The sequence below is a fragment of the Cervus elaphus genome, chromosome 8, assembly GCF_910594005.1.
Source record: "Cervus elaphus chromosome 8, mCerEla1.1, whole genome shotgun sequence".
Lineage (NCBI taxonomy): Eukaryota > Metazoa > Chordata > Mammalia > Artiodactyla > Cervidae > Cervus > Cervus elaphus.
The window spans coordinates 32,777,053-32,794,502 of NC_057822.1; the positions used below are offsets into that span (position 1 = coordinate 32,777,053).

Genomic DNA, 17,450 nt, shown 5'->3' on the forward strand with positions numbered 1-17,450 from the left:
TTAGATTAATCATGCTTCCATTATGGCTTGGAACTGTAACGATCTTTTATTTTTTGTCTGTTGATTATGAGAACTGATAAATGTCTTCTATTATAGTGATTTGTGCTTAATGCAATAATTGTATCATGATTGGTCAACTGAAAATAATAGAATTCTGATGGGAATACCAGACCACCTGACCTGCCTCTTGAGAAACCTATATGCAGGTCAGAAAGCAACAGTTAAAACTGGACATGGAACAACAGACTGGTTCCAAATAGGAAAAGGAGTATGTCAAGGCTGTATTATTGTCATCCTGCTTATTTAACTTATATGCAGAGTACATCATGAGAAACGCTGGGCTAGAGGAAGCACAAGCTGGAATCAAGATTGCTGGGAGAAATATCAATAACCTCAGATATGCAGATGACACCACCCTTATGGCAGAAAGTGAAGAGGAACTAAAAAGCCTCTGGATGAAAGTGAAGGAGGAGAGTGAGGCAGTTGGCTTAAAGCTCAACATTCAGAAAACTAAGATCATGGCATCTGGCCCCATCACTTCATGGCAAATAGATGGGGAAACAGTGGAAACAGTGTCAGACTTTATTTTTGGGAGGCTCCAAAATCACTGCAGATGGTGATTGCAGCCATGAAATTAAAAGACGCTTACTCCTTGGAAGGAAAGTTATGACCAACCTAGACAGCATATTCAAAAGCAGAGACATTACTTTGCCAACAAAGGTCCATCTAGTCAAGGCTATGGTTTTTCTAGTGGTTATGTATGGATGTGAGAGTTGGACTATAAAGAAAGCTGAGCACTGAAGAATTGATGCTTTTGAACTGTGGTGTTGAAGACTCTTGAGAAGTCCCATGGACTGCAAGAAGATCCAACCAAACCATCCTGAAGGAGATCAGTCCTGGGTGTTCATTGGAAGGACTGATGCTAACGCTGAAACTCCAATACTTTGGCCACCTCATGTGAAGGGCTGACTCATTGGAAAAGACCCTGATGCTGGGAGGGGTTGGGGGCAGGAGAAGAAGGGGACAGCAGAGGATGAGATGGCTGGATGGCATCACCGACTCGATAGACATGAGTTTGAATAAACTCCGGGAGTTGGTGATGGACAGGGAAGCCTGGTGTGCTGTGATTTATGGGGTTGCAAAGAGTCGGACACGACTGAGCGACTGAACTGAACTGAACTGATATCACTGACACTACCATTTAATAGAAAAACTTGTAATCATTTTTTAAAATCCAAATCCATATCAAAATTATCTTGGAATGTTCTGAAAAAAAAAAAAGTACAAATGCCTAAGTATTGTTTTTTTGTTGCTTTTTTTCCTTCCAAAGCTCCAGATATGTTTCTAGTGAGCAGCCATATCTGAAAACAACTGGACTATATGATGATCTTGTACTTTTTACCTAGTTTATTCAACTTTTTCTATTTCATATTAAGTACTCCATTTCATTTAGCTTGTTTTCCAATTTCTCCTTTTTTTTGTAATGTTCTTTCTCAAGTCTACCAAGCATAGTAGAAAAGCTTTTGTAAACATATATATAGATATAAGCAGTATGTATATTTTAGAAACCTTATGAATTTTTGCCTAGCTAAAAAATGTATAACATTTTTATTTTATTTGTTTGACTCAGTGTGAATAGAAAGCTATATTTCTAATTTATAATCACTTAAATTTTTTATATAGCTCCATGTATTTTGGCATCTACTATTAGTGCTAAAAGTCTAGAAAGTTTATTATCTTAGTGATTGAAAAAAATTGAAGCAGAAACTTCTAATCCAATTCTGAGAATATAATGAAATATTATGTTGTTTAAAAAGACAGGAAATTAACAGGTGATACAGTAATATTAACTAAAGTACAGATTTTGTTCAAATCTCATAAAATTTTATGCTAGTGTTCATTATTTGTTTTCATACCTTATTCAAAATTCCACATTATATTTAACTGCACTGAGCAGCTTCAGTTACATGCAACAAATTCTGATAAGTTCTCTTTTCATTTTTATTCTATTATAAATATTTTCTAATTTTCCTTGTTCGGGCTTTTTATATATAGTGATTATTTAAAAGTGAACATTTAATTTCCAAATACATGAGATATTTAAAAATATCTTTGATACTAATTTCTCATTTTTATATTAATTTGTTTAAACGCTTTCTTCTCTGCAATCACCCTCTGTAATTTTTCCATATTCTGTCGTTATTGAGGCTTTCAATGGCTAATTTTGCTAAGTCAAAGATCTCTCTTGGTAACTGTGACACTGCACTTGAAGATACGAGGGTTATTTTCAAATATCTTCTGATGTTGACCTCTAACACAATTCCACAGTAAGAGAACAGACTCTGAATGGTTTCAGTACCTTTAGACCATGAAATTTCTGCACCTGGTCTTCTGTCTCTGGATATGTTCCAGTGTCTCCTAGTTTATAGCCTACGGGAACTTGAACAGAATTTGTATCCTACTGTTGTATGAAAATCGCATAAATCTTAATTATGTCAAACTGGTTCATAATGCTTTTCAGGTCAACTATATTCTTCTACTTCTCTGCACATTCATTCTATTAATTTCTGAGAGCTTGATATTGAAACTCCAACCAAAATCTTAATTTACCTACTTAAAGCAAACGATATTAATACATAGAGGAACTACATATAACTTTGTTTTGTATTTTCCAAATCTCCTGTAAATGTATTATCATGTTTTAATAATTTAAAAAATAAAAAAGATCTATAAGCAAGGTGAAAAGACAGCCCTAAGACTGGAAGAAAATAATAGCAAATGAAGCAACAGACAGAGGATTAATCTCAAAAATATACAAGCAACTCCTGTAGCTCAATTCCAGAAAAATAAATGACCCAATCAAAAAATGGGCCAAAGAACTAAACAGACATTTCTCCAAAGAAGACATACAGATGGCTAACAAACATGAAAAGATGCTCAACATCACTCATTGTCAGAGAAATGCAAATCAAAACCACAATGAGGTACCATTACACACCAGTCAGGATGGCTGCTATCCAAAAGTCTACAAGCAATAAATGCTGGAGAGGCTGTGGAGAAAAGGGAACCCTCTTACACTGTTGGTGGGAATGCAAACTAGTACAGCCACTATGGAGAACAGTGTGGAGATTTCTTAAAAAACTGGAAATAGAACTGCCATATGACCCAGCAATCCCACTTCTGGGCATACACACTGAGGAAACCAGATCTGAAAGAGACACGTGCACCCCAATGTTCATTGCAGCACTGTTTATAATAGCCAGGACATGGAAGCAACCTAGATGCCCATCAGCAGATGAATGGATAAGGAAGCTGTGGTACATATACACCATGGAATATTACTCAGCCATTAAAAAGAATTCATTTGAATCAGTTCTAATGAGATGGATGAAACTGGAGCCCATTATACAGAGTGAAGTAAGCCAGAAAGATAAAGATCATTACAGCATACTAATGCATATATATGGAATTTAGAAAGATGGTAATGATAACCCTATATGCAAAACAGAAAAAGAGACACAGATGTACAGAACAGACTTTTGGACTCTGTGGGAGAAGGCGAGGGTGGGATGTTTCGAAAGAACAGCATCGAAACATGTATATTATCTAGGGTGAAACAGATCACCAGCCCAGGTGGGATGCATGAGACAAGTGCTCGGGCCTGGTGCACTGGGAAGACCCAGAGGAATCGGGTGGAGAGGGAGGTGGGAGGGGGGATCGGGATGGGGAATACATGTAACTCCATGGCTGATTCATGTCAATGTATGACAAAACCCACTTCAATATTGTAATTAGCCTCCAACTAATAAAAATAAATGAAAAATAATAATAATAAAGTGAAAAAAAATAAAAAAGATGAAAAACTATTACTACTTTATCTTTTGATAAGGGTTTTTTTGGCTTCTGGTTTTCTTTTTTTTTTTTGTGTTTTGTAATTTTTGAAGGCACATAGGTTACTGCAAATAGAGCGTGACATAAACAGGATTTCCACACAGAGACGGATGCAGTTCTTCAGGCAGGTCCTTAATGTCAGTCTAACGTGTAAGTTCTGTTGTTGCTGTAGTGAGCCTTCACTTCATCACAGACATTTGAATTCCTCCAGTGGTGTACTGCTGCTTCCTGTTATTTATTGTGAGGTCTGATAAACCCACGAGTGCTTCCCAGTATTTCTGCTTCACTCTCTGCCACAGAGAGGGAGTGTCTCCCCATGGTCTTGCTCCACCTTTGGCAGTAGACTATTGTATGCCGCGTGTTACTTGGTCCAAAGCTCGTAACTTTCCTGGTCCAGCCTCAGTCTGAGGCATGCCTGTACATCTACCCTTCAGGGTTTGGCTTTCTCAGAACTTCTGCCCCTCTAGCTAAATTATGTTCTGTATCTATGAGGACTATCAGATAAGCAAGCTTCCTGCACTTCTCCAGTGGCACAAACCTCTGCCTTTTATCAGCACAAGAATCGGGAACTGAACTCATTTCTCATTCCTCTCTCAGGGTAAATAACTCACTTTGATCTGGCCCCCATTTACAGCTGACCTTTGCTTATGAAAGACTTCTCTAGTGTCTCAGATGGTAAAGAATCCCTATGTCAGGAAGATCCCCTGGATAAGGAAATGGCTACTCACTCCAGTATTCTTGCCTGGAGAATTCCATGGACAGAGAAGCCTGGTGGGCTACAGCCTGTGCAGTCACCAAGAGTCAGACATGACTGAGCAACTAACGCACTTTTCACTTAGTTTTGCCTATGAAAGGGGGGCTGTCTACCATTCCTCCAGCAGCGAGATGGCTTTTGCTGCAATGAGATTTAAGTGTGGAAAGCAGATGGAGATTTTTGTCTGTGCACTGTTGAAGAGAGCTCTCTCAGATGTCCTGCCCGGCTCAAATCTTTCCGGTGAGCACAGGATAGAAATCTATGGAAAAGATCAGTTGCTTCACCTTGGATGTGGGACTCCTAGGGATTCTAGTCTGCTATACTAGCCGACATTTGACCTTTAAGAACTCATTGAAGTTTTCGTTCCTTACTTCTTCCCCACTTGTGCGGTTTTCATATTTTCGTTCCTCGCTCTGCTAAAGGTGATATCATTTGTGTGCCTTGTCTCTCTTTGAAGGTTCTGTCACCTTTTGGAATTTAGTTCATCTGATTTCCTGTCACATTTGTTCTCTCATGGACATACTAAATGCTATGATTTTGTAGTTTATCTGGCTTGTTCTTATTGTTAGTGACTTTGTCATAGGTTTTCTCTTTTTAAGGTAAAGTAGAACTTCTCAAAAAATGTTTAAGTCATGAAAGAGTCAATTTTATAACCTCTTACAGTTTTTAATTTTAATTTTTTCTGCTTATCAAATGAGAAACTGTAGATTGATAGTTCCTCAAGCTTTTAAAATCCTACTTTCTTTTTATAAACATATACAACTCATATACTTTTATATTACGTTATTTGAAATTTTTAAAACACTAATAACATAAGAAACAGTGTGTCAAGACAAGGAGACAAAACAGGTTTTGTTTTTAAATACTCATCCCGCTTTCCTAAAGGTGAGATAGCTTTTCCCTTGTTACATGAATTAAAGGGCAAGACAATAATAACTGCTATATGAATAAATTAATTAATCAAATGTTCTCTATTAGGTTAAGCAGCATTAAAATATTTGGATACCATATTTCAGATGTCAGGAGAGAGAAAACTTTAAGTATATTCTGAGGTAAAAAGTGTGGTTCTTTTTTCCCCAGAACCAATTCTCTGTACTCCTCTGCACCTTCTTTCCCAAAACAAGCACACTCCTGCTCCTAGGTAATTATTGTACAATAGCTGCAAGAATCACATTTCTCTCAAACTCAATTCTAATTACTTTTTAAAATATGTTCTGGTTGTAACAATGTACTAGGTTTCCTGTTCTTTGCCCATCACCCAGAGCTAAGTCTCTTGGCCCCCAGCTGCAGACTTGGTTCTGCTATCAGGTCAGAGACAAATATCTTCTTAGCCCAGCCCTGGCTTCATTTGCATGGCAATTCAGCACACATCGCTCTTACAACTTTGCTCTGCTCCCAAGTCCCAGTTCTAGCAAATGGGTATTTCTCAAGTGACTGCACACTTGTTCCTGTCCTTTGGCCTCTTTCTTCCTTGTGACTCACTTTAAGCAAGTATCAAGGACCCCAGTCCTTCTCATTATGTGACTCTGAATCTCCCCCTTCTTTGTCGCTATCTCAGCTTCACTGTGCTGCTGATTCCTGGATTATACCCACTCCTTAGCTTTTGTTGAATTGCCCTAACCCTGAAATCATGACTATGTATTTTCTCTTTCTATATTATTTTTCTACTTGCCTGAACTTCTTCGAGGAGCCTGCAGCAGTCAACCCCTGCTGTCCAGCCACCTCCATACAGTTTCCAGGATGGGCCCGTCCCTACTCCCTAGGGAGGTCAAGTAGGGAGGTCATTGACTTTTCCCAGTGACCTACCATGCTAAAGCCATTCATTAGCAATTTTACTGATAGTTACAGCTCATTTTATGTTAGGATTATAGGCATCATAAACTCAATGGACATGAGTAGGAGCAAAGTCCGGGAGATAGTGAAGGACAGGAAAGTCTAGAGTGCTGCAGCCCATGGGGTCACAAACAGTCGGACACAATTCAGTGATTAGACAACAGAAACAAAATAAGAAACATTTTATCCATCTATCTATCATCAGTATAAAATCATCTCAGGCCTCAATCACCTGCCTGACTAAATGCCATAACTTGGGAGACTACATTTCCTTCTCGGAAGTCAGGGGGGACATCTGCCTTTTGTTCCTTTTCTAGCTGCACTTTTACACTTTTCATCTCATCTCCTTTCTTTTCAGGAGTGAAGTGTGCTGGGGTATAGAAGAAAAGATGGGAAGGAATGGAGAAGAGAAACCAAAGAGGAAAACTCCCAGCTTGTCACCATTGAGAGCACAGGTCCTCCCCATTGCGCCGAGAGCCTACCACTCCTGTGCTGCCATGACCGTATTACATGCAGAAGCACGCATGCACACACGGGCACAGGGTGTTTAAGGGTTTTATAAGGATGTAAGCTGGAGGGAAATAGAAAGGGAAGCAAACCCTCATTGTGCCCTGGTTTATCACAGCTAACAGTACCGTCTGTTTATTATGGAGCCTTATTGCTGGCTTTTTAGAAAACATGTACCTTAATTATAGTCATTAGTAAAGAAAAAAGATTTTGTATTCCCAAGAGGTATATTGAGTGACAAGTCCTAACGTTTACACTATTACTCCAGGAAAGAAGTCTTTGCTTAAAAATAAGCAGAATAGTGTAAAAATTAAATAATAATACATTTGAATTCTTCTTAAAAGTACATGCATTAACTATTACTTCCTTTTCATAGCTAATAAAAGTCAGTATGAAAACAAGATTTCCAGAATGGTCCAGGTTTATCACTAATTCTCTCTTGTTCTCCACATTATACACACGCCAGGACCAAAAGAAGGGCCAAGTGCTACCCCACAATCCTCACAGTAGCCCTTACTCATCACTGGGTTCCGTCACTAAGTCATGTGTAACTCCATGAGACCCCACAGACTGTAGCCCAACAGGCTCCTCTGGCCATGGAATTTTCCCAGCACAAATACTGGAGTGGGTTTCCACTTCCTCCTCCAGGGATCTTCCTGACCTAGGATCAAACAGTCTCTGCCTCTCCTGTGCTGGCCTGCGAATTCTTTACCACTGAGCCACCTGGGGAGCCTAGAGGATCCTGCTCACTGCTCCAGAACAGAAATGTACTTCTGAACATAAGACACAGAGAACAACTTTGAAGTATCAGCACCTTCACATTCCTGCTAACAGAGGGCCAGATATCACCTGGGACTCTCAACCAGGTCCACAATCAAAACATCTGAAGCTGATATTCGAATACCTGAAGCTGAAACCAAGCGTGGCCCTGTGGGGCTCCTGGACACAACAGCCTTTCTGTATCTCCCACTTCTTTGATTACAGGAAATAGGCTTCTTTCGGCCTCCAAGATCTTCCTTGAGTAACAAGAAGCAGGTTCAAACAGTTGCTAATTAGGGAAGGGAGGGGATGCTGAAAGACAAGGGAGGAACAGTCAAAAGAAACAAAAATGCAGCCTTGGGGCAGGTTCTGGCTCCCGCTCAGTTCAGTTCAGTTCAGTTCAGTTGCTCAGCTCAGTCCTGTCAGACTCTTTGCAACCCCATGGATGGCAGCATGCCAGGCTTCCCTGTCCATCACCAATTCCCGGAGCTTACTCAAACTTACGTCCATCAAGTAGGTGATGCCATCCAACCATCTCATCCTCCGTCATCCCCTTCTCCTCCTGCCTTCAATCTTTCCCAGCATCAGGGTCTTTTCCAGTGAGTCAGTTCTTCACATCAGGTGGCCAAAATACTGGAGTTTCAACATCAGTCCTTCTAATGAATATTCAGGACTGATTTCCTTTAGGATTTCCTTAAGGATTGACGCAAGAGTCTTCTCCAGCACCACAGTTCAAAAGCATCAATTCTTCGGCATTCTGGTTTCTTTTACTCTCACATCCATACATGACTACTGGAAAAACCATAGCTTTAACTAGACAGACCTTTGTTGGTAAAGTAATGTCTCTGCTTTTTAATACGTGTCTAGGTTTGTCAGTATCTTTGAGCTGTTTTGCAGATACTGAAATCCCTACCAGGTGGGAGAAGTTAACTACCTGCCCACAAGCACACAGATCCCAGACCAGTTGGAAGCAGAAGGTTGACGATGCTGACTCCCACTTACCTCACCACCAACCAATCAGAAGAACGCTCATGAGCTGATCATGCCCTCTTTGAACTATTACTATAAAATTCCTCACTATCCTCTCCAGTTTTGAGGGATTTAGTCCATTGTGCCCCCCTTTGCCTGACAAAGCAATAAAGCTGTTCTTTTCTACTTCACCCAAAATGCTGAGGTTCACATGCTGGATTTGGCTTCAAAGCCAAGTAACACTAGTTATGCCACCATCCCAGCAACCCTCCACCACCAAACTAAAGGCACATATATTCCCAAACCCTCATGCTCTGATATCCTCTGTCCCTTAATCTTCCTGCTACGCTGACTTCCTTTTCTCAAGCCCTTCTGATGCGTTCTCTGTATCTTCAAACTCTCTCATCAAATGGCTAACCTGAGATTTTGCTTCTTTGAAGAGATGACATGTCCCCACATCTGTGTCATTTGGATACAGTTAGGAGATAACTATATTCTCTGGAAAACTTTCATCTTTTATATTATCTTGTCTTTTCTGAAGGCTCATGTCTGATAGGGCCTACATGGAGGCTTATTGTTAAAATGGCTCATTATGTTGACCTCACAAAGAATAAAGTCACCGTGACCCTTGAGACTAACCAAATTTCCCAAATAACATTCTGTTTTCCCACTGTCACCTACCTGCTCAAGGCTACGAAACCACCGGATTCTAGACCTCTAGCTACGTGACTGCAGGATTCAGCTACGGGCTAAAAATTAACCATCCCTTCAGAGAATTTTTCATTGGTGGGGTATAAGAAAAACCCTGTCAGAAAGGGAGGATGCTGGTTCTTCTTAAGAGCCAATCACCCTATCATCTTCCTCTAATAAATTCCCCTTTTCTTTTCCTGAATCTGTGGCTCACTCTTTCTCCACACCTGCCTTACAATGTCATGTCTTATGAACTTCCACCAACTAAATTCTCAAAATTTTTTAATTTGCCAAAATTTGGATATCTCACATTCCTCTCATCAGAATTTCCATTACTGCATTCCTGTTTTCAGCTGGGCAAAATATTTCACACCAAGACGTGTCATAGGCCACTAACTAGCCTTGTAGGGGGAATGACTCTTGGCAGTTTCCCACTCCAAGCCAGATGAAACAATAAATGTAAAATATACATTAGAGATATATGCAAGTTGACAGGTATTTTGATATACCAGAAAAAAAAACAAAACAGTATAAACCAAGAATCCTTACTTCAAAAAATGTATGAATTAACACATGTGTGAATTAACATGCACTGGGGTCGCGCAGGGATAAAGAACCCGTCCATCTAATGCAGGAGACTCAAGAGACAAAGGTTCAATCCCTGGGTTGGGAAGATTCCCTGGAGTAGGAAACGGCAACCCACTCCAGTGTTCTTGCCTGAAAAATCCCACAGACAGAGGAGCCTGGTGGGCTACAGGGCCATCAGGTGTGGGCCACCACAAAGAGTCAGACACGACTGAGCATGCACACACTAGCTCAAGTTTACATTTGAGCCCTGAATAGTCTAATTGGTAAATTAAATCATACCTCAGTTGTATAACTACTACTTCTCTATACAGAAATAAATTTTCAAAATCCTTTATTAATATCTTACTTCTGTTGGGGGGGAGGTATGCTCACAGAGGGGGCCTGAAGAAATAGCTCATCTGCTTACAACACAGCTGTCAGGAATCTGGGTTCATTGTGACAAGGGGCACAAAACGTGTGACCTTCCTATGAATAACTATCCAACATGTGTCCCCCTGTACCTCTACGTGACTGCTGGGCAGGACCAGTGGGACAGGACTCGATACTGGAAGAAAAGCTACAGTATTCAGTGGGGACGCTTGACACCTAGAGTCTGTTTGGTTCTGGTGGGCTGTAAGTGGTCCTATAAGGGCTTTGAACCTCTCTTCATGGAGAGAGAAAAAAAAATTTAAAATAGATTCCAACTATATGCCATTCTGGAAAAAGCAAAACTATGGAGACAGTAAAAAGGTCAATGGTAGCCAGAGGTTCATGGGGAGATGAATACAGAGTACAGAATTTTTTATGAGCAGTGAAAACATTTTGAATTACATTACAATGATGGATACATGTCATTATATCCATCTCGACACAGGGATTGAACCCATGTCTCCTGAATTGCAGGCAGATTCTTTATCATCAGAGCCATCAGGGAAGGCTATATGTCATTATACTTTTGTCCACATGCATGGAATGTACAACACTATTCACTTCATTAAAGTGGACCCTGAGACGAACTGGGCACCTTGGTGATTTTAATGTGTCAATACAGTTCATTTTTAGTTTTTTTAAAAAGGTACCACTCTGCTCATACTGGCTATATATGTAAGGGGATGGGGTACATGGGAGAATTTCTGTACTTTCCCATCAAATTTGTTGTATACCTAAGACTATTTTAAAAAAAAAAAAAGTTTCAAAAAAATTAACATTCAAGGTATGTTTTTGGTGAAACTTTTGTTTCATTTTTATATACGTATACACATTATATATGGCTTCCCTGGTGGCTCAGTGGGAAGGAATCTGCCTGCCAAGCAGGAGACACTATTTCCATCCCTGGGTTGGGAAGATACCCAGCAGAAGGAAGCAGCAACCCACTATAGTCTTCTTGCCTGGGAAATCCCATGGACAGAGGAGCCTGGCAAGCTATATTCCTTTGGGTCGCAAAAGAGTTGGACATGACTTATCGACTAAACAACAATGCATTATGTATGTGTGTTTGTTGAACTGTGATGGAAAATAAATTTTTTAGATCAAAAAAGTTTACAGGTCACTGTAGTTAATTTATACTGGCTAATAAAATCACAAATTTACCTCATAAAAATATCCTACATCTGAAGGAGAGTTGTGATAATTCACAACTGTACACTCTAGTGTACAGTCATCTTTTGTTTTAACTTGGGATAAAAATGTAGACTGTGGTTTTTATTGTAGCATATTTTTTTACATTTTAACCACAAAGTAGAAGGCTATGCAGGAAAACTAATCTAGCCTCTACATAAAGTCAGTGACATCCAAAGAGGAAATGTATCAATACTAGAATAAAAGAGAATCATTTCAAGGAGGGAACTGATATGAGCCTGGAGGCCAATGGAGATAAATGGGCTAGGGTGGGTGTCTGGGAGACTTCACCACAGAGGTAACATTTGGAGGTGAAAGAATGAATGACACCATATAAAGAAATGTTGTTGAGAGAGAAAACAAATTGTTCTACGACCTCTGACACCTGCAGGTAGTGGAAAGGACCAAAAGCCCATCCCACCAAAGAGACTAAAAGGGAATGTAAGAAGGTACATGGAAAAAAATACATATATATGACCTACATAGAGAAAATATATAATCACTGCATGTTTTATTAGTACTAATGGTCTTGTACATTACATAAGATTCTTCTGCCTGGACAAACCATGCCGTAAGAAATAGGGTTTTATTTTCTCTTTCCAACATCAAAGTTTTGTTTTTGTTTTTTTTTAATTACATTTGTTTGCTTTAATGCATTGACTACAAAAACCAGTAGAGAGAAAATATTCATTTTTCATCATTAAGGGTAATTTATCGTCAATAAATTTTATTACAACTTTAAAAAAAAAAGGTACATGGAGCAGTGTGGCATGATGCAAGGCAAGGAAACAGCATGTTTTCAGAAGGAAAGCACAGTCAGTTTCGTCACTTGCTACTGTGAGTTTAAAATCAAAACAATCTGTTGGGTGGCAAAGAAACTGTCCTTATAAATGACTCTAACCAGACAAACTTACTAGATATGAATATTTCCTTTATCATGGGTAGGATGATAAGTCAGATATGGAGGGCTAAAGAATTAATAGGACACAAGGAAGCAGAATTTTAAAGAACAGAACAAGAATTTCAGAAAATGTGAATGGATATGAAAAATGTAAATTGATATTGAAAACAAGTTAATGCCTCCTGATCCTTAAAAACATCTCTTGATAAGCCATAGCATTTGCTATTTATCAAAGAAGTCAGGTATCCTTTTGTAATAGGATCTAGATAAGTTAATTTTAGTATCTTTTTAAATTCTTAAGGTTTGTCAGGTAATTTTATATTAATATACATGCACTTATTTGAATATTATTTGCAACACTTCTAAATTTCCCTTTAAATCACCTATTAATGTCTTAATAACTATATTATACATTTCTTCCTTTACAAGTGCATAATGCTTAAAAATTTACCCTTATTTATAAGTCCACTGACTGCCTTTATATTGACACAACAATTTATAAAGAAATAATTAAAATTTTACACAATGCATTAAAACATGTCCATGGAAACTCCTTGTGAAACTTTTTTTTTTTTAAATAAGGGTGGCTGTTATTCTAAGGGAATACTTAAAAGATTACAATGAATTTAATTCTGAAGTCTCACTTGGCTAATATTTTCCATCTTACCATTATCAAACTTGTCACAAGAGCTATTAAAAACATTCAAATTGTCTGTTTTGATTTAATTCGATTACCTAAAAAATATGAAAGCACTTTAACTGTAAACTCCTAACTAATAATGCCTACTTCTGCCATCTGGTGGCAGAAGCAAAAGGTATATTCATTACTGGTAACAAGACTATAAAACAGGCCTCAGTGAACAATCACAAATTAACATCCCAGATTGCAGGTATCATTCTTCACTTGAAAAACTTCAACATTTATAGTTTTTTGTTTTTTAACAGGACAATGCTCTCTGAAGTTTTTGAACATTACTAGCTTCATGCTGAGCACATTAGCAATGCCTTATTCTATCTAACAAAGGAAGCATCAATTTTAAAGCAATGATCAAGTTAGACATAAAAACTGATAATAAAACTCCATTTATTGTACATATACAGCAATTTCTAGCATGTCTAATTTTTTAAATTAATGATCAATATTTCTCAAGAAAGCTTTTCAAGGAATTGATCTTTTTTATATAACTTGGTATGTCTGATTTGCCACAGTGCATAGAACTCAGCTTTTAAAAATCATTTTACATGAAGACATATTTTTTTAAAGAGTAATTTGAAATATGAGCAAATTTATTTGCCTTATAGACATTTTAGTATCTTTTTATACTTGAGGTTTTTATTTTTCATTTTAAACAATTTATTTTTTCATTTAAAATTTAAAATTTTATTTTAAATTCAAAATACTACATTTAATTATTTATATATCAGAGAATCACAGAATTGAGTTGGGAGAACTATTAGGTGTCACAGGGTTCATTTATCTGCTCCAAGGATAACTTTTTTTCTGTAATGTAATTCACAAGTAGCAATCAAGCTCTGCTCATATAGTCTACGTAATAGGAAAATTTTACTACAGTCCTGGAGTTTGACAACACCTGTCCCCAGAGAATTCTTCTAAGAACCAATGATGTGCTTTCCTGTACATTATCCCCCCTGACCTTGGTTAGCTCTATGCTGCTAAGTCACTTCAGTCGTGTCCGACTCTGTGCGACCCCATCCCTGGGATTTTCCAGGCAAGAGTACTGGAGTGGGGTGCCATTGCCTTCTCCAGTTAGCTCTATAGAGTCCTGTAAATTTGTATTCTCTAATATCTGAAGATAATTGGCATGATCCAACCACTCACCTTTCTCTTCTTTAGTAGAAAGTTACCTAGTTCCTTCAGCTACTCCCCATGTGCCATAACATCAATTTCTCCACCAACCTGGCCTTTTTTATTCTAGTTTGAAAATACGGAGCTTAAGACTGACCTCTCTTCTGCAGGGGTCATCAAACCGAACCAGCAGTGTTTACCTTTAAGTCCTTTCCACGTGTGCTCTTGTTTCACAGAAAGCAACTTGGGTTAAAGAGAGGATCACTAAGCCAAGAAACAAAGGTGTGAGTTTGCATCTCAATGCTATCACTTAATAGGGCTATGATCATGAATATCTGATACTCTGAATTTTAGACTCTCCAACAGCAAAACTGATATCATAATACTTAATGAAATACAAGTCCTTGTTTCCAATAAGAATTTCTCACTGTATTATCTCCTTGCTTGAAATCTTTCAAAGATCTCTCTTGCTCTGAGCATGAAGAAGACAAAGCTTCTTAGCTTGGCTTAAAAGGCACTGAATGAACTGGCCTCCACCATTATCTTACCTATCACACATCGAATTTCCCAAAGTTCTATCTCGTTTTAGGAAAACAGGTCTTCTCTCCATCTCTTACTCTTTCCATGGTGCACAGTTTTAGCATCTGTGCTCCCTTTTCCAGGAATGCTCTTCACTCTCCTCCTCCCCTTACTCACCCTTAATTAAAGTGTCAACTCCTGACCTCCCTAGCAAAGTCAGTTTTACCTAAAACATGGTTTTGCAGCACCTTGTAGTTCCTTTCACTTACCTCAATTTCAGTTCTACTTGTATTTAAGTAATTACTTGATTATGCCTGTCTTCTAGTAGATTTTAAATTGCATGAGGGCAAAGACGACATCTGTTTTTGTTTTCAATTCTTACCTAGCTTCTAGTCCAGTACTTGGTATGTAATAGATAATCAATAAATATTTATAAATAATGAACTGCAGTTCATGGCTGCCAAAGAAACCAAAAATTGAGCAGCAGGGATTCTGGAAAGAAGAAAGGCACAGGGATATAAGCCCAATATTTAGCAATGGTTTTCTCTTCAAGGACTTTTTTTTTTATCCCAAGATGCAGAAAGCTGTAAGTTAAGAAGGTAGGAAGAACCACTAAAAAAGAGACTAGAATTCTTATTAAGAAACTGCTGGGGGGAACACAGCACTTTAGGCGCTCAGTTGGGACCTCTGGAACTATTCAGGGTTTTTCTATCTCTTCAGGCTACACAGGTAGCCTCTTGGAAAAGACTGAAACAGTGGGAGGTTTGACTTATAAAATAATTCAAAAGTAAAATCTTTCTCCTTCGCTCTTACCTTTGCACCACCCCCCGCCCCTTAGCACAAAAGACCATCAAATCCTTGTCATAAGACATCTTGTATCACTTTTTATTTACTATGCTTCATTACCATCTCATTACATTTTAGTAGGATCATCTTAAATTACTGTCTCTCAGGAGAAGGCAGATCTACTCTGCCTAAGAGCTGTAATTTGTATCCAATCTATCATCCTGCCTTATTCCAAGGGACCTTCTTTCCATATGGTTGTCACATGTGATCACTGAAGGCGATCAGTCCATCTTTAAACTTGCAGAGAACCTACATTTGTTGGAATTATAAGCTTTCCTCATATTTTCTATTTTTCACTTGTTTCTACTTATAGAGATTATATTTATTTTATAGCTATTAATAGATACATGTTTAAAACAGCAAATAAAAGAATCCTATGTATTAGTACTCTAGACTAAAATCTATTTGAAACAAAAGACTATGAATTAAAACACTTTAAAATAGTTGCCTAGAATTCTTTAACCTTTCCTAGTAATTTTACTTCCTACTATGCTAGTTTTTTTTTTTTTAACTTTCTATTCTAAAAACAATTATTTTGAATAGTAGAAAGAAAACAGACATTGCTATGATTTGAGGGTTTTCTTCTGTTTCTGCATTTTTAGTCTACTTTTTTTCTGGAAGATATGAAAAATAGAGAAAGGTAGGCATTAAGATCAAAAAAGAGAGAATAAAAGCATATGAATAATTCACCAAAAGAAAAGCGTACAAATTAAACTCTGAATAATCACAGGCAGTTTATATATTTTAATTCTCTTAACACTTTTACTCCTTTTGTAAAATGAGTATGCTTAATATTATTTCTCTCAGGGAATCAGATGTTCATTCCTTTAGACCAATATTAAAAATATTCATTGCTGTCTTTAATTCCGAAATCAAAGTAGGTGTTTTCTCAAAAGAAAATGTTATTTTCCAAAATCATGTCTGGATAAAAAGGAATAGTTGCTTATTTCAGAAAATTCATGACAAGAAACTGAACTGCAAGCTGATATATGTAAGAAGATATAAATGATTTGGGGGTATTTTTTTAGAAGAAATTTTGATTTCTCTGTAACTTGGATGAGAGTCAGTCACAAGCAAAATAGTTACTAAGGTTTAGTGAGTCTCTAACACTTTTGTACATCTCCTTTTGTCTGAATGACCTTTCCCTGTCCTGATCTCTGTCTACTACTCACTACTGAGGAGCCAATCAGGATTCTGCCAAGATCAAAAACGTTCTTCCCCATCATCTCTCATTACGAACACCAAGTCCTCAAAACCATTGCCTATGGCTAAAAAGCTCCTGTATGAGAAGATGAGTGGGAAAATACTTCAAGCTTTTCCTATAGCATAAGCAAAATGCAAACCAAAATACATGGGCTTTCCTCACGTTCTTTTCAGTCATTTTTTGTGTGTGTTTTGATGACATGAGAAAGTGGTAATTTGCCATAAATGACCTATCCTTAATTAAGCATAGCAGTCCCTTTTCCCCAGGTGACTGTCCCAGAACCCTCCCTGCCCATGGATACAAACTCCATGGATGTTCAAGACCCTTATAGTAAATGGTACTGTATATGCATATAACCTATGCACATCCCTCCAAATGCTTTAAGCCATCTCTAGATTACTTACTACAAATGAACTTATTTACAAAATCAAAAACAGACTCACAGACATTGAAAACAAACATGGTTATCAAAAGGGAAAGTGGGGGAGGGATAATTTAGGAGTTTGAAATTAACAAGCATATACTAGTATGCATAAAAAAAGATGAACAGCAAGAACCTATTTTATAGCACAGGGAAGTAAAGTTA

General features: G+C 37.9%; 1 protein-coding gene and 1 non-coding gene across 2 annotated transcripts in view; one reads left to right on the plus strand and one right to left on the minus strand.

The window, feature by feature from the left end:
* SPAG16 (sperm associated antigen 16) overlaps positions 1-17,450 on the minus strand; it is a 965,654-nt gene that overhangs the window by 566,410 nt on the left and 381,794 nt on the right. The window lies entirely within an intron of this gene.
* LOC122699020 lies at positions 10,351-10,479 on the plus strand. Its single transcript, XR_006342511.1, has one exon. It is a non-coding gene; the product is annotated as a small nucleolar RNA SNORA11 (small nucleolar RNA).